This window comes from Canis lupus, chromosome X, assembly GCF_011100685.1.
Source record: "Canis lupus familiaris isolate Mischka breed German Shepherd chromosome X, alternate assembly UU_Cfam_GSD_1.0, whole genome shotgun sequence".
In the NCBI taxonomy this organism is placed as follows: domain Eukaryota; kingdom Metazoa; phylum Chordata; class Mammalia; order Carnivora; family Canidae; genus Canis; species Canis lupus.
Window position 1 is genome coordinate 72898076 of NC_049260.1, and position 19250 is coordinate 72917325.

Consider the following 19250-nt stretch of genomic DNA (forward strand, 5'->3'; position numbering starts at 1 on the left):
GGGAATTGTATAAATGTTTAAGAATCTAGTTAAATACACTATGTAAATTTTTAAAGTATTTCAACTGGCAATTTAAAAATGCATAGCCATGGTTTAATTTATTCTTCTTAATTGTAATTAGTATGCTAAAAATTTGTTAGTTTACTATTTAAGTGGTAATTTCCTATAAATTTACTTGCAGGATATAAACTATTCAGCTCTATAATAAACATTATGTTTTGTATCAGAAAATCATTATCTAAAAAAAAAAAGAAAATCATTATCTATATATTATGAACTTTAAAGCTTTTCTGTTTGAATTTTCCATTAGAGTATGCTCTGCAGATGTTAAGTGCTCTATTTTGTGCACATTTGGTGTTTTGTCCATACATTGAATGAAATGGTGCCTGCTCTTCCTGTGGCCATCTTGGTTCCGTGTTCCCCACACAAAATCCCTAGTGAGGCCACAGAAACTGCCCCTGCTACAGAACAGGAGTTGCCATAGCACCAGGATGAGACAACATCTGGAACAGAATCCAACAGTGATGAATCAGTATCAGAGCTTGAGGAACAGGATTACACAGGTAATCACACAACAAGCTTAGCAGGCAGCAGCAATTAAAATCGAGGAAGAGCCAATCAGTAAAGCAAAACAGAGCTAGAGTGAAAAGAAGGTATGGAAGGCTATGTCTAAACTGGATCTTCAACAGGTTACAAGAGTTAGGAGAGTCACTATCTAGAAATGTACGAATATCCTCTTTGTCATCACAAAACCAGATGTCTACAATAGCCCAGCTTCAGATTCTTGCATAGTTATTGGAGAAGCCAAGATTGAGGATTTACTTCAGCAAGCACAACTAACTGCTGTTGAGAAATTCAAAGTTCAGGGTGAAGTGTTCTCAAACATTCAAGAAAACACACAGGATCCAACTGTACAAGAGGAGAGTGAAGAGGAAGAGGTTGATGAAACAGGTGTAGATGTTAAGGACATAAAATTGGTCATGTGACAAGCAAATGTGTCAAGAACAAAGGCAGTCAAACCCCTGAAGAACAACAGTAATGATATTGTAAATGCTATTATGGAATTAGTAATGTAACCATTTGAAAATGAGCATTTTTTGGCATTTCAAAAGAATAACTGTAGCTTGGTTTGAAATTTGTACTTTCTATCATTAATTAATTTCTTGTTGGATGAACACAAAACAAAACAGAAAAAAAAAGAAATTTGTTTTAAATTTGAAAATAGCTCCTAAATCATGGTGTTCACATCTACCAGTGATTTCTGCTACACAAATGGTCTATTAGATTTTGTATTTTCTCAATAACAATTTTTCTTATCATATCCATAGAAACAATTTCAACTGCAGTTTAAGTTTCCAAGATAGAAGTATGTTTTTGCCCACCTTACAGTACTACATCATTGATTGAGCATGTGATTTCTTGCCTCATTCAATATTACTTGTAGTTTGAGAATTGCTCTTTGACTTTGAAAAAAATAATACTTGAGAGTAAAAGAACTTATAGAAATTAAATCCATATCTCTGCGTGTAAAAGAGTCTGTAGCAAGTAAAGGCAAGATGTATCTTTTATGGATAAAACTTTTTCTCTTAAAGGAAACTGGGTAAAAATTTGAGGGGAAGACAAACCATGAGAGAGACTCCTAACTCTTGGAAACAAACAAAGGGTTGCAGATAGGGAGGCAGGTGGGGGAATGGAGTAATTGGGTGACAGGCACTAAGGATGGCACATGATGAGATGAGCATTGGGTGTTACACTATATGTTGGCAAATTGAATTTAAATATAATATTTAAAAAATAAAATTATTTTTAAAATTTATTTAATTTATTTTTTTATTGGAGTTCAATTTGCCAACATATAGCATAACACCCAGTGCTCATCCCACCAAGTGCCCCCTCATTGTCCATCACCCAGCCATTAGAAATGACAAATACCCACCATTTGCTTCGATGTGGATGGAGCTGGAGGGTATTATGCTGAGTGAAATAAGTCAATCGGAAAAGGACAAACATTATTTGGTCTCATTCATTTGGGGAATATAAAAATTAGTGAAAAGGAATAAAGGGAAAGGAAAGAAAATGAGTGAAAATATCAGTGAGGGTGACAAAACATGAGAGACACCTAACTCTGGGAAATGAACAAGCAGTAGTGGAAATTAAAATTTTTAAAAGGCTAAATATTAATTGGTTTCAAGATATTCCTGCAGCTTTAGTAATTTTATTCACCAAGGACTTGTGATGTTTCTGATAAAGGTAAAAATATGTTAGTGACTATTATTCATTCTGTGTATATGTATTTATTGAAATGTTGGCAGTTCTGTGGAGGAGAGAGAACCTGGTTTTGCAGTTTACAAAATCTTCATCAGAATCATGGACCCACCAGTTGTAAGCCATATTCTCTTAGTCAAGTAAGACTCTTGCTGAAGTTCAGATTACTTTGTCTAAAGATTACTCTGTTAGTACCTCATCTACTCTCTCCTAGAGTTGTTAAGAGGAACAAATGATAAAATGTATTTAGAATCCCACTGTAATTGGTAAAGTGATTTTGAAATAAAAACCAGTATTTTTTTTGAGACAGGTAATATGATCACTACATATGATGCTAAATCTGCCTTTCTCCTCACCTCTCTTCTACAGGAGTTTGCATTAAAACAACACAAACTGAACTCTTTCATACATATGATTTGCAATATGATAATGTATTAGTGGTAAGAATCTGTAGTCATACAGGCTAAACCTTTTTTAATGTTTGTGATTTTTGCTAAATGATGTTTATACCCACAAATTAAACATAGCTTTGGGGGGAGGTAGTTGTTATCTGACTACTTTTTAATCTAGAGAATTTTAGTGACACAATAGAGGTTTTTGAAAAGGAGAAATGAGAGTGAATGCCAGGCTTGGGATGATAGGGATTTTCTGATAAAATGCATCAAGTGAAAAATGAGAAGACTGGATGCAAGAAGCAGTGAGATTGGCAAGGACTGAGCTCAGATAGCAGGCCAAAAGGAAATACTTCAGGAAGTTTGACATAGCCTAAGGAAAGTGTTTTTTTGTTTTTTTGTTTTGTTTGTTTGTTTGTTTTTAGTAGAGAGCAAGTGTGGTCTGAGTGGTGGAAAACAAGAAGTCACTATAGATTTGAAGAGAGGGTGTATTAGTAATTAGGATAAGGACAGCATAGCAATAGGCCTCTGAAAGATAAATAATCAGGCCAGGGGTGAGAATTTTTCAGTTAGCTTCTATAACAATAATTATTCTGTTGAAAGAATAAATAATGGGGATCCCTGGGTGGCTCAGCAGTTTGGCGCCTGCCTTTGGCCCAGGGCGCGATCCTGGAGACCCTGGATCGAATCCCACGTCGGGCTCCCGGTGCATGGAGCCTGCTTCTCCCTCTGCCTGTGTCTCTGCCTCTCTCTCTCTCTCTCTCTGACTATCATAAATAAATAAAAATTAAAAAATAATAATCTCTTAAAAAAATAAAAAATAATGGCTCAAATTCAAGTTCTAAGACTCTAAGTCAATTTTGTGAAACATACCGACCCCACCACTATGATTTTCTGAGTCCCTATATACTACAGAATTTCTGATCCATAGATGGATCTTTGCTAATGCTGAAATCTCAAGAGTTATGTAAATGCAGTTTTTTGTCAACAACAACCAAAAAAGCAGTCTACCTTTAAATAGAGCAATATTTACCTGACTGTTATTCAGTCATCCTATACCATAGAAAAGTGAGTATTTTTAAAATATTAATACTTCACAGTTTTGATCAAACATGACTCCCTTTTCCTTTATGTATAATAGCCTCTTATACCCAGCAGTGATTACACAGCCCTCATCACTGGCTGCTATAGCACAAGATATATCAGCATCCCAATAGCAGCTGGATAAAAAGTTTCTATGTTTATCTTTAAAAAATATCTTTCAAGCTACTGTCTTGTTATGTAGTCTGGAAATACATTTTGATTCAACTCTGAAAAGAAGACAGTTTCAATACTTGACAACAGTTATATAGTCAAGGCAGGCCATAATTTCTGTTTCAGAAACCATGTGTGCAAGCTGATTTTTCCTCTACTTGCTACAGTTTTAGGGCCAGATTTTCAAACAAGCATTTGTGCACATAAAATGGGTAATTGCACACAAAAATGGGCAATTTTGTATGCAATTATTCATTTTGCATACGCAATTATATGCTTCTGAGGGTATAATGCATATACATGAAATTTAGTAAGCATACCCATTACACCTTCCTTTAAAAATGTCCATATTGCAGGTTTACTGCAGAAAAGAAAATTGAGATTCTTCGTGTTTGATTGTGTTATTGCACTATTTTTCCTTACATCATACCTTTTAATCAAGGATCTCAAAGCCCATTAAATTATTAACCCAATCATCCCAACAGCCCTATTGTCTATGGATGCCAAATGTTATGACAATCTCACTTTAGAAATTAAAAAATCAGGACACAGAAGTTGGACTTTTCTAAATATTAACCACTTTCCATTTAGGTTTCCTGACAAATAGTTCCCTAGAATCCACTCTCCATCTGCCTGGACAAATGCAAATCTAAAACAACAGTTATTGCAAATGGCAAAGGAATTGAGCATACACAGTTTCTTTCCTTGTGGTCCAACTAAGCCAAAGTTTATTCACATTTCTGCACTGACAAAAAGCTTGCAATGTTCCCTTCTTCAAACATAGATCGGGTTAGAGCAAGTTTTAATAGGAGGGCTTGTTCATCTGGGAAGTCCCTATGTCATTGTCAAAACAAGAGAATAAAACATTCACTCACTTCATGGAAATAAATTGTGTCTTTAGATTTGCAGCATGTTTCTCAGAAAGCTGATGAAAGAGGTTTATTTGACTGATAACAGCCCGAAGTTTACGGTTATCCATTTGGCTTCCTCACAAAGCTGAAAGCAGGATTCTTTGTGGCTTTGATATTGGGGAGATAAGACAGACACCTTTGAATATTTGTTGTTGCTGTTGTTGCAGTTAACTTATGTGCCCTTTTGTATTCCTGCTTGACTTGTTACCTGTCTACCATGTCATTGTGCAGTCTATGCTGACAGAATTGAAGAGGCAGAAAGCTCAAGTTGTTCCGAAGAAGAAAATAATCCAATCAGTACTTGCAAGGAAAAAAATCAGTTGGCACTTACTACACAGAGATTATTATTTGACAGCAACTTTACCTGAAACTTATAGTTTGCTTACATCAAGACAAATTAAAATACTTTGAGATGACTTTTAATTGATGTGTTATTGGTTAGTAGTAGTAAGAGTAGCAGTAGGATTAGTAGTAACAGCTGCAGTAATAGTGGTATATTAGTAGTAGCAGTGTCAGAAGTAGTGGTATTTCTAGCAGTAATAGTAGGAGCAATACTGTTTTTAGTGAAATGAGCAATACTGCTCATAACATGTTGCTATGTACCATGTACCAAGATCTATGACAGGTACTTTAAGTTTTTATTTAAATTCCAGTTAGTCAACAGTGTAATATTAGTTTCAGATGTACCATTATAGTGATTCAACACTTCATACAACTCCTGATGCTCATCACAAGTGCACTCCTTAATTCCCATGAACTATGTAACACATCTCGCCACCCACCTCCCCTCTGAAAACTATCAGTTTGTTCTCTATAGTTACGGGTCTGTTTCTTGGTTTGCCTCTCTTTTTTCCCTGTGGTCATTTGTTTTATTTCTTAAATTCCACATATGAGTGAAACCATATGGAGTTTGTTTTTCTTTGATTGACATATTTCACTTAGCAAAATACTCTCTAGCTTCAATCATGTCCTTGCAAGTGGCAAGATTTCAATCTTTTTTATTGCTGGGTTATATATATATATATATATATATATATATATATCACATATTTTTAAAGATTTTATTTATATATTCATGAGAGACACAGAGAGAGATGCAGAGATAGGCAGAGGGAAAAGCAGGCTTCACGTGCGAAGCCCAATGTGGGACTCGATCCCAGGACTCCAGGATCACGCCCAAGGCAGACACTCAACCACTGAGCCACCCAGGCATCCCTATACCACATCTTCTTTTTTTTTTTAATTTTTTTTTTATTTATGATAGTCACACAGAGAGAGAGAGAGAGAGAGAGAGAGACACAGGCAGAGGGAGAAGCAGGCTCCATGCACCGAGAGCCCAATGTGGGATTCGATCCCGGGTCTCCAGGATCGCGCCCTGGGCCAAAGGCAGGCGCCCAACCGCTGCGCCACCCAGGGATCCCCCACATCTTCTTTATTCATTCATCAGTTGATGGACATTTGGGCTGTTTCCATAATTTGGCTATTGTAAATAATGTTACTATAAACATCAGGACTCATGTGTCCCTTTGAATTAGTATTTTTGTATCCTTTGGGTAATACCTGGTAGTACAATTGCTGATAATATAGTAGTTCTTTTTTAACTTTCTTTTTTTTTTTAATTTTATTTATGGCAGCCCCGGTGGCTCAGCGGTTTAGTGCCGCCTTCAGCCCAGGGCATGATCCTGGAGTTCCAGGATCAAGTCCCACGTCCGGCTCCCTGCATGGAGCTTGCTTCTCCCTCTGCCCGTGTCTCTGCCTCTCTCTCTCTGTTTCTGTGTCCCTCATGAATAAATAAATAAAATCTTTTTAAAAATTACTTATTTATTCATGAGAAACACACAGAGAGAGGTGGAGACACAGGCAGAAGAAGAAGCAGACTCCATGCAGGGAGCCTGATGTGGGACTTGATCCCGGGTCTCCAGAATCACGCCCTGGGCCAAAGGCAGGCGCTAAACCACTGAGCCACCCAGGGATTCCTATTTTTAACTTTCTGAAGAACTTCCATGCTATCTTCCCATGTGGCTGCACCAGTTTGCATTCCTACTAACAGTTTTAGGAGGGTTCGACTTTCTCCACATCCTCACCAACACCTGTTGTTTCTTGTGTTGTTGACTTTAGCCATTGTAACAGGTGTGAGGTGATATTTCATTGTAGTTTTGATTTATATTTCCTTGATGATCAGTGATGTAGAGTATATTTTCATGTGTCCATTTGCCATCTGTATGTCTTCTTTAGAAAAATGTCTATTCATGTCTTCTGCCCATTTTTTAATCGGATTATTCATTTCTTGGGTTTTTTTTTTAAAGAGAGGGAGAACACAAGAATCAGAGAGGGATAGAGAGAGAGGGAGAGATAGAATCTGAAGCAGACTCCATGCTCAGTGAAGAGCCCCATGTGGGGCTCAGTCTCATGACCCTGAGATCATGTCCTGAGCCAAAATCAAGAGTTGGACACTTTGCAGACTAAGCCCTCCAGGCACACTGTAAACCTACTTTGTTGATTTTTTTTCTTACAAATGGATATAATACTTTGTCAACTACTTTTTCTGCAACTATGATAAGTACTTTAAATAAACCATGTCTTTTAATGCTGAGAGTGCCTCTGAGAAATATTTTTTAACTGCTTCCACAGATAAGGATATGGAACATTTAAAAGCTTCTTTGTGGTTATATAGCTTGTAAGTAGCAGAATTGGGAATAGCCCCAATGTATTCAGATACTAAATGCTACAAAGGTGAAATTTGGTACAAGTCCATTTCAGCCATTTGTTTTTATTCTTATGTAGCTGCAGAAAATCAAAGGGTAATTTTGGCAGACCGTTACCTATTTCTCAAAATATCATTAAAAAGGTGCAGTTTTGATAATTCATGAAATTTAAAATTAAATCTTCCTAAGTAGTAAGTAAAAAACAGGCTACTTTGTGTAACAAGTCATGAGTTAAAGATAGTACCAAACAGAATGAAAGGGCTGAATTTGATTCATGCTGTTATTTCCTGATTATTTTCCTTAAGGTGTGTGTGTGAGACAGAGAGGTGGGGGGAGAGTGTATAGTTGCACTAGAGAGAGTTAGCCTTCTAAACACCTGATTCTGCCAATAACGTTAGATTTTTCCCTTGATAATAACTACAGCTGAGAAAGACTTCAAGAAGTAAACTTCATGCTGCTCATTAGTCTTAAACCTTTCATGATGAGCATGTTTATTGGGTTGCTTAATAATTTATGTTTCTTTAGAACCTTTCATCTTAGGATTCTAATGTGTTTTATAAACATTAGTTCTCTTAGCATTGCTACTAGGAAGATGTGTATGTTTATATTTGGCTTAAATATGCTCCAAATGATTAAATAGTCTACTTTATGTCACAAAATGTGGGAAATTCCATTATGGCCACTATCCTTTGATTTAATGATTTATTCTAAACACACATATATAGTCATAATTTCAGAAGAATGTGTTCCTCAAAAATATAATTCTGTATGTGATTGACAAATTATATAATTGATAAATACTCCCCTAAAACTCTAGATATGAATGGATTTATAAAGCCCAGCACAGACCTTTAGGAGCTCAAGAAGGGCCTTCTTAGTCAATCACATAATTAAAGTGGTCCAGAAAAGTTCTATAAATATGTCTGATAATTCAGAGTTAAGGTCCAAGCACACACACAGGGAGGTTGGGCTTTTTGACCAGATTTCTTGGCCAAAGACTTCCCCACTGGCTTATATTTCCTCAAGAGTCTTATGTCATAGTTTATTCTTCACAAACTCTTCCTCTTATACATGCTAAAGAAGAAAGTTTGTTAGATAGTAATCATTTTCCTTGGTATGCCTAATAGACCAGGAGATTGCAGCTAAGATGCCTCTCTGTCACTAATGAAAAATTAATGTGACTACTGTAGCTACACAGTGTAAACACTTTGTGTGAGTATGAGTAGTGCAGACTGGAGAGTTTAACCTTGGCTGTTGTGTTGAAAAAAAAATATGTTTTCTTAAATCCTGTAAGGTAAATTCAAGAGTTAAGGGTCTGCACACAGATGTTTCATTCCATACCCAAGTTGTTCTTTTCATGCCAAGAGGCATACAATTACCTCCTTAGCACACAAATTTGTAATTTTAAGCCAAACTACATGCTGAAATATTTACATAGAGGTAAGCCCTGGAAATCTATAACTTTAGCCCTAAATGAGCTATTTTAAAAGAATACTCTAGGTAGCATACATATATGCAAAGTACTGTCTGGTTCCTCTGATTTTTTTCTTCGCCTTCACAGACCTCCTTTTATGAGAGATACTGTTCAATTTAAAGTGAATGAGCTCTGTTTTTTTTTTACCTTTTGCTCTATACTTCTGCAAACCATCTCTATATAATAATTTCCATATGGACAGATTTCTCATTCTCATAATGCCTTCTACATTTCCTTTCCCAGCAAGTGTTTCCAGAAGGCAGTTTGTTCCTTAAAGCAACTTCTTTAAACTTAAAGAAGTTGTAGCTTGTTCATATAAAGCATTTTCTTTCATCTAAGAAAGTATCAAAGAAGGATACCATTCTAAGAAATTACAAACTATCGGGCAAGCTTAGGAAAATAGCTAGTTTCTTTAACTCCAGAAAAGGTAATATTCAATGGCTTCTGCGGGGTTTGGTGATAGAGTTGCATGTACTCTTATGGTTTAATTTATTTCAGAAATGAAGACAACACTGTTTACTAGTGTTTGCATTAATTTTGGCTACCACAAACAGTTTTAAAATAATATTTTGTTTATGCTAAAATGATCCAATTAAAAATTGCAATCTTTGTTGAAAAAGTTGGGGGGGACTTAATGCATCACCAGAATTCAACAGATAATATTCTTATCAGTGAAGAAGAGTAAGACTTTAACCCAAGGCAAAATACAAAGTATCCAATCAGCCATCAGATAGCAAAATGAGATTTAGTGTGTATTTACCTGGAACACATGTATTTTGTAGGCTCACTAGATGTAAAATCATGTAGAACAAGATATCACCAAGCTATTTGGAAATTAAATGGTAGTTTACTCATCACTAGGGCTTTCGCAGCATTTTTGAACTGGGTGTAATCGTTCAGGATACACTCTTTTTTTTAAATTCCCATATCCTAAACAGATCTCAAGATTCTTGAAAATGAAGAATACAGGTCACTTTTCAGTAAAGGATATGTTATACGTTTTTCAAGGTTATAATTTTATTGTGGACATTTGTTGTAGTGGTGGTCTATTTATGAGGAGAGACCAAGGTCAGGTGGGTTGTGGATCATTAAGAGACAGATGATAAAAGGAGGAACAAAATACATTCATTGGCAAACCAATATAAAAATAAAATTAACAGGAGAGAGAATGGGGCAATGGATGCAAAAATGTCTATGACTTCTCAATCAAAGTCACATAATATGACTTGTGACTCTTTCAGTTATCTGCCTTCCCTGTGCCATTCAGAGACACTCCTTTCTGCCCCACTATTTATTTTAATTATACTAAGCTAAAGCTCATGTCTGTTAATTGCCATCTACATTTTCTGGCTTTTCTGACCCTAATAAAAATCTTTTTAATGTCAGCAGCATTCTCTTTTGTTAGTTCTATTCTAATATGTTTATTTTCAAAATGATATGTAATATCACATAAAGCAATAACTTCTGTTCTCCTTCACTGAAACTAGATATCTTTTCTTCTGTTCATGTACTTAATATCTGCTCTTAATTGTCTATAAGGTCAAATATTATGCAATGTGTCTATTGACATTGCCCTCACTGACAATCCTATAAACACTCCGAAACTGCTTTATACTGATGTCTTGCATATGCCATTTGGCATCCTTTATGCCATTTGTTTTTATCAGATAGCTTTTCACATTGTATTGTGAAATAACTATTCTATATGAGCAGGCATATGGAAAAGTGATTATGCTCTATCAAATAGTTTACCTCTTTTTCCATTACCAAATTCATACCTAAGATCTCTCTCTTTTTTTTTCTCTCTGTCTCTCTCTCTCTCGATCATATCTCTTAGGACATCTTTAGTTAATAATTCTCTCAAGAGGGGCGTCCCTGGGTGGCTGAGTGGTTTGGCGCCTGCCTTCAGCCCAGGGCATGATCCTGGAGTCCCAGGATCGAGTCCCACATCAAGTTCCCTGCACGGAGCCTGCTTCTCTCTCTGCCTGTGCCTCTGCCTCTCTCTCTCTCTCTCCTCTGTGTGTGTGTGTGCGTGTGTGTGTCTCATGAATAAATAAATAAAATCTTAAAAAAATTAATTCTCTCAAGGTGTTTTTTTTTATTTTTCTCCTTCTTCAGATTTATAGAATCATGTTCCCCACTATAAACTACTAAGTTCAAGTCAAAATGCAACATGTCACATTGAGAAAGACCCCAATAGAAGTTAGTCTCATCACCATGGATTCTCCCATGATGATTGGAGTATACATAGAAGTGACACTCAGTAATATAATGACAACAAATCCAAATAATAAAGCAAAACCTTCCCATCTGTGCCTAATTCTTTCTTTAGCAAGTGTTCACAATGCAAATGCTACAGGCTTTTCTAGGTCATCTGGCATCATGTGAGAAATCGCCACTCTGACCCCATATGGTGAAGCGTCAGTAGCTAAATAGATTGGCAGAACAGGGTCATGATATGCTAGAATACTTGAGGACATCAGTTGCTGTTTAGTCAATTCAAAAGCAGCTTGACATTCCTTTCACCAATGACACTATTTACTTTGCTATGATAGTTCTATAATAAAAAGTAACTACTATGGGGAGACGATTTAAATTTCCTGAAGTAATTTTAAAGGAACAGAAATGATATGTAATTCTATATATAGATTAATTATATATACATATATATACACATGATAAGCATAATGTATTACTGTATGTAATGGAAGATATAATTAATTAATTAAGCTTTTAATGGGGTGCCTGGGTAGCTCAAGCCTGGGTAGCATCAGTTAGGTGTCTGCCTTCAGCTCAGGTCATGGCCCCAGGGTCCCAGAAACTGAGCCCCATGTCAGGCTCCCTGCTCAGCAGGGAGTCTGCTTCTGCCTTTCCCACTGTCCCTGCTTGTGCTCTCTGTCTCTCTCTCTGTCAAATAAATAAATAAAATATAAAAAAATAAGCTTTTAATAATATGACCAGAATTTCTTGCTGAAAATACAAGCTATTAAACATTTGATGAAGACAATGAGTATAGAAGAAAAAATGTAAAATAAAACATTTATATTATTTTCAGTATGATTATCTACTAGCTTTAACCACACCAACTTCTCCATAATTCAGGTAGAATGTGATATCAAGGTAAACAATCATATGAGTCTCGACATTCCTTTAAGAAAATTAAATCTTTACAAGAGAGTAAATATTCTAAGGATGAGAAATGAGTCTTGATTACCTGATTCTTATGCTTTGGTCACTCATTTATTTGTTTACTCATTTTCACCAACAACTTTGACTTAATTTGAACTCATCTTAAAACTTTGCCTTTTGACTATCCATTAGCATACTTCTCAAATGTGAAATACTTCATACTAACTTTCTCGTTTTCTATAGTGAAAATCCTAATTAAAGATTATGGAGGTTTGGGAAAGAAGAATAACTGGCATTGCCATCATCTCTTCTTGCTGAACAAATTCATTTTAGAACTGTCACCAGACATAAATCCATGATATATGAAGTTCTATGAAATTTACATCACTTCATAATTCTGCAGTTAGGTCAGTTACTTCAGTGTATGGTTAATGGTCCATATCTAAGAAGAGCTTCTGTTATAACTAGTCACTATGTATTCTTATGGTAACCGTCAATGTACATACATAACTGATAAAAACAAAAGGAGAATTCCTTCTAAAAGCTATACTTGGAATTCCTTTTGATATAAATGAAACAATTAAAAATTAAAAATCCAATAAATAAGAAAATGCTTGTCCTTACAAAATACTTAAAATACATGGCTAAAAAATATTGCTGTAATATGTGCATAAAATAGTTTGATTGGTGTAAAAATTTATTACAAAGAATGAGGTATTATTTAGGAATGGGTAATAACAGAGGGCAACTTTAAAACTATATAAAAACTAAGCAAGTTATGAGATTTCCTCAGGATATGGTAAGAAAGTTTGAGATAGACTAATCCACTCAATAAAAATCCAATGCTGGGTAATGTGGATAGAACTGGAAGGTATTATGCTGAGTGAAGTAAGTCAATCAGAGAAGGATTAACATTATATGGTTTTATTCATTTGGGGAATATAAAAATTAGTGAAAGGGATTAAAAGAGAAAGGAGGGGAAAATGAGTGGGAAATATCAGAGAGGGTGACAGAACGTGAGAGACTCCTAACTCTGGGAAATGAACAAGGGGTAGTGGAAGAGGAGGTGGGTGGGGGGGATCAGGTGACTGGGTGACAGGCACTGAGGGGGGCACTTGACAGGATGAGCACTGGGTGTTACATTACATGTCGGCAAATCGAACTCCAATAAAAAATATACAGAAAAAATATTTGAATGTATCAAACGATTGGTAAGCAAAAGTACTTGAGAGGTACCAGAGAGAAGAAAGTTACAGAGTAGTAAGCAATAATTCTATACCATTTGCTTGCTCTTAGTCTGCTGTTCCAGCAGAAAACCAGGGCATGGGGCTGCGTCAATAGATAAAGAAACAAGTAAAACTTTTGGCATTCTCATGGGTTAAGAGGCACAAAAATTATAGTTCAAGTCTGCTTTGAACAACAAGTAAGAACCCATTGAGAATAGAGGTGCATTGAATTGAGCCTGCATTCTGTTTTCCATTGTAAGCATTTGCCAAATTCTTGAACTGTGCAAAACAGGAGGGTAAAAAACAAGAAGAAAGTTCTGGAGGCAGAAAAAGAACCCCCAGAGAGTTTTTTCTTTTTAAGCATGCATTGCAGTTTACTGTCCACCAAGGAAGAAATGCCCCATTGAAACCTCAGCATCTCAGCAGGTCTCAAAGGAAGACTTCACCTTGGAATTATAGATAAACCGGAGTTAGGGGATACCTTACAAAGCTGACACCAAAACTTTAGCAATCTCAGTCACTGATTGGATTAGTATGATCTGTTACCACTGTGTCTGCTTATCAGAAGATAAGGGAAATCTTCTCTGGAGCAGGAGAACATCATAGAGTGCCTCAAATTTTTATCATACAATTTGGTATTCAATACTAAAAACAAATATGCCAATAAATATGATCATACAAAATAATGGATAATGTAAATAGATTCACAAATAACTGAAATATTAGAATTATCAGGTAGAATACTAAATACCTGTGATTAGTATATTCAAGGCAATAGATGACAAAATAGAGAATTTTCCCAGAGAACTGAAACTATAAATTATAGAAATTTTTAAATTAAAAAAATAAGTAATTAAGAACAAAGTAGAATGACAGATTAGGTACAGGAGCAGAGACAATTAGTTGACTGAAAAATAATGGAAAATATCCATACTGAAGCAGAAAGAGAACAAAAGCACAGAAAATTCAGAAGTTATGAGGCATGTAGGGCAAATTGAAATTATTTTATGTATGTGTAGTTACGGTCCCAGGAGGAGCAGAAAAAAAGTGAGAAGGAGAAAGAAATAACGTCCAAGATTTTTCCAAAATGGACTGAAGAAAAAGAAGGAAATCCTGCCATTTGCAACAACACTAATAGATCCTGAGGGAATTATGTTAAGTGAGATAAGTCAGACAGTAAAAGACAAATATTTTATGTTCTCATGTATATGAGAGACTCTAAAAAAGCCAAACTTGTAGAAACAGAGGACAGAGAGTAGAACGGTGGTTGCCAGGGGCTACAAGGTGGGAGAAATAGGAGATGCTGGTTGAAAGGTACAAACTTCCAGTTTTAGTATGAATAAATTCTGTGGATATAATGTACAGCATAATGATTATAATGAATAATTCTGTATTATGTATTTAAAAATTGCTGAGAGTAAGTACTAAATGTTATTATCACACACACATACACACAAACACAAATGGTAAATATGTGAGGGGTGGAGGTGTTTTTATTCTGAAAATCATATATATATATGATTATGAAAAATACATATATATATATATCCATCACATTATATGTGATGTTTTTATTTTTTTATTCTGATAATCATTTTATGGATATATATATATATATATATCACATTATATGCTTTACACTTAGATATGTTATATGCCAATTATATCTGAAAGCTGGAAGAAGAAGAGTGGACTTAAGATTTAAAACCCAGACTCAAAAAATTCTAGCAATCCCAAGCAAGATAAAATAAACAAGCAAACAAACAAAAACTGTACCTAGATTCATCACAATAAGCTTGTTGAATATCAATAATAAAAATAAAATCTTAAAAGCAACAAGAATAAAAAAATATTTCTTCAAGGAGAAATAAGACTTCTCAATAGACACAATGGAAATTAGAAAATAATAAAAATTGCATATCTAAAGTGCCGAAAAAAACGTGACAGCTTAGAATTCTACCTTAGCAAAGAAACAAAAAGATATAAGGTAATATAAAGATTTTTTTCAGACAAATAAAACTAGAATCTTACTAAAGAAATAATAGAATTCTTCATGAAAGAAAATGATTCCAGTCAGAGAGATGGAAATACAGTAAGAAATAAAGGACAACAACAATAGCCAAACTGTGGAAGGAGCCTTGTTGTCCATCGAAAGATGAATGGATAAAGAAGATGTGGTTTATGTATACAATGGAATATTACTCAGCCATTAGAAATGACAAATACCCACCATTTGCTTCAACGTGGATGGAACTGGAGGGTATTATGTTGAGTGAAATGAGTCAATCGGAGAAGGACAAACATTATATGTTCTCATTCATTTGGGGAACATAAATAATAGTGAAAAGGAATAAAAGGGAAGGGGGAAGAAATGGGTAGGAAATATCAGAAAGGGATACAGAACATAAAAACTCTTAATTCTGGGAAATGAACTAGGGGTGGTAGAAGGAGAGGGGGGCGGAGGGTAGAGGTGAATGGGTGACGGGCACTGAGGGGGGCACTTGACGGGATGAGCACTGGGTGTTACTATGTATGTTGGAAAATTGAACACCAATAAAAAATAAATTTATTATTAAAAAAAGAAATAAAGGACAACATAAAGTATAATATGTGGGTTAATATAAATGAATACTGACCATAATAATAATAATAATAATAAAAGTAATAATATATTGTGAAGTTTAATAGATATAAATAAACATGGTATAAATGAATATATAATATGCATAATTATAATTCTAACCCTAATCCTAGCTATATATAGTAAATTCTCATTATTCATTGATTTTATATGCAAATTTGTCTGTGCATTAAATTTATTTGTAGTCTCAAAATCAATACTCATGACACCTTCACAGTCATTTGTGGATATAATCTTTTGCATAGTAGTGAAATATTTGAAACATCCAAGGTGCATTTTCCCAAGCTAAAGTTGAACAAGGCAACATTCTGCCTTATTTCTGCTCTCATAAACAAGTGTCCATTTCAGAGTATATTTAGTGTCATGCTTTTTTGTATTTTTGTGGTTTTTTTTGTTGTTGTTGATTTCACTGTTTAAAATTGCTCCCAAGTATAGTGTTGAAGTGTTGACTAGTGTGCCTATGTGCAAGAAGCCATGATGTGCATTACAGAAATGCTGGATGAGCTTACAGTGTGCTATATAGTTTTTGCTTAAGCATGCGTTATAGTGTTGTTGGCTGTGAGTTCAAAGTTAATGAACCAAAAAAATATTAAATAAGGTTTCTTCGTATAGGAACACACAAAAGATAAGATTACATATTGATTGACAAATCTGGCTCTCAGGAACGTAACCCTTTATTTTCTCTAACAGAAATGATTTAGTGTTTGTGAATTCATTGTTTGTGGCAATTTTATAGGAATTTACTATGAATAATGAGAATCAACCGTGTGTGTGTGTGTGTGTGTGTGTGTGTGTGTGTTCCAGTCCAAGAAAGTTGGTTGAGGTTACCTTTTTCCTGCTCTTACCCCCTAAATACAACTAAATAACCTGGAAATAATTCAATAGACAATTGTTAAAGAATTCTGAAAGGTATAAAGAGGAAGATAGACTGCCCAGGGAACTCAGAATTTGAAGAGTGGCACTGTAGTTAGTTCCTTGGCTTTTCTTTGTATCTTTTTCTCAGATTGTGTATCATAGAGCCCTGCAAATCAGAAAGATCAACAGACATAGATGAAATAAAATAGAATACACAGAAAAGCCTTCTTCTACTGTCAAAGATCTTAGAAAAAGAAAAGCCAGTAAGGACCTAAGTAAGAAACACTTATTTGGTGGCAGTGATGGGCCTAATATCTGGTAACAGTGGTGCCAGCAGAGATGGGGGAAAATAAAGAGACTGAGAGAAGTCAAATTTTAATATTTCACTTTAAGTGACTAAATGACAAAATTAATAGGATGAGATGAGTTATATGTGTAAATTTTATATCCTAGAGCAACTACTAAAAAAGCTCCATAAAGTGATATGCAGTACAAATAAATAATAAAGTATACAATACAAAAAAAGGAGTATAAATAAATCAATGTGGAATACTAAAAATTGTTAAGATAAGCCACAGAAATGTAAAAAACAAAAAATAGAATTGTGAAAGAAGAAACCAAAAGAAAACAAATACCAAAATGGCAGAATTAAGCCCTAATATATGGCTAATTACTTTAAATATAAGCAGACTAAACACAGAATTAAGTGAAAAGATTAGTAGGGTGGATTTTTTAAAAGGCTTATCCCTTTTTTATGTACTCACTTCAAACATAATGACATAAAATGTTTGGAAATAAAAAGAGGGGAAAAGATATATCATGGTAGCATTAATTTAAAAATAAAGAAACAAACAAAAGAAAACGAGAGGGTGCCTGGGTGGTTCAGTTGGTTAAGCATCTGCCTTTGGCTCAGATAATCTTCTCAGGGTCCTGGGATTGATCAGGTTCCCTACTCAGCAGGGAGCTTGCTTCACCCTCTCCCTCTGCCTGCCACTTCCCCTATTTGTGCTCTCTGTCTCCGTCTCTGTCTCTCTGTCAAATAAATAAATAAAATCGTTTTAAAAATAAAAAAACAAGAGTAACTATGTAAATATGACATAGATTCCAGGACAAAAGAAATCACATAAGAACAATGAGGGACATTACATAATGCTAAAAAAAATCAGTTCATCAAAGGACAGAGAAATCTTGATATGCCTCCCCAGGCAAGGGAAAAGCAAAAATAACCTTTGAGACTACACCAAAATAAAAGTCCTTTACACCAAAAGAAACCATCAACAGAATGCAAAGGCAAGCTACTGAATGAAAGAAGAGATTTACAAATGATATACCTGATAATAGGTTAATATGCAAAATATATACAGCATTTATACAACTGAACACCAAAAACACAAATAATACAATCCAATTAAAATATGGGCAGAAGACCTGAACAGACATTGTTCCAAAGAAGGTATTACAGATAGCCAAAAGACACATGAAAAGATGCTCAGTATCACTATTCACCCATTACCCATTTCCATTGCAGGGTAATGCAAAAAAAAAAAAAAAACATATATCATGCCTGTCAGAATGGTAGAAGAAAGAAATAAGTTTTGGTGAGGATGTTGAGAAAAAGGAACCCTCATGTACTGTTGATAGGAATGCAAACTGGTGGATCATTCTATGCTATCAGAAAAAAGTATAGATTTTCCTTAGAAAAATAAAAAATAAAAAGGGGTACTTGGTTGGCTCAGTGGTTGAGTGTCTGCCTTTGGCACAGGTCGTGATCCCAGGGTCCTGGGATCGAGTCCTGAATCGGGGTCCCTGCTGGAATCTTCTCCTTTTACTACTCCCTCTGCCTATGTCTTTGCCTCTCTCTCTGTGTGTCTCTCATGAATAAATAAGTAAAATATTTTCAACAAACAAACAAACCATATGGTCCAGTAATTCCACTACTGGATATTTACCCAGAAAAAATGAAAACACTAATTGTAAAAGATATATCTGCCTCTATACTTACTAAATCATTATTTACAATTGTCAAGATATGGAAGCAACCTAAGTGTCCATTAATAAAGATGTCACACACACACACACACACACACACACACACACACACAATGGATGGATACTTAGCCATAAAAAAGATAAAATCTGGCCATTTGCAACATGAATGGACCTAAAGGTTATTATACTGAGTGAAATAGTCAAACTGAGAAGGACAAATATCATACAATTACACTTATACATATAATTTAAAAATAAAGCAAATTAATAAATAAAAAAAAACCATAAACATACCCATAAGTACAGAGAGCAAAGTGGTGGTTGCCAGAGGAGAGGGCAGTGGAGGGTATGGACAAAATGGGTGAAGGGAGGTTTTCAAGTTATGGAATGAATAAGTCACAGGGTAAAA

General features: G+C 35.0%; 1 pseudogene; it reads left to right on the forward strand.

The window, feature by feature from the left end:
- Positions 1–379: 379 nt before the first annotated feature.
- LOC119868311 lies at positions 380–1076 on the forward strand (annotated as a pseudogene).
- Positions 1077–19250: the final 18174 nt, after the last annotated feature.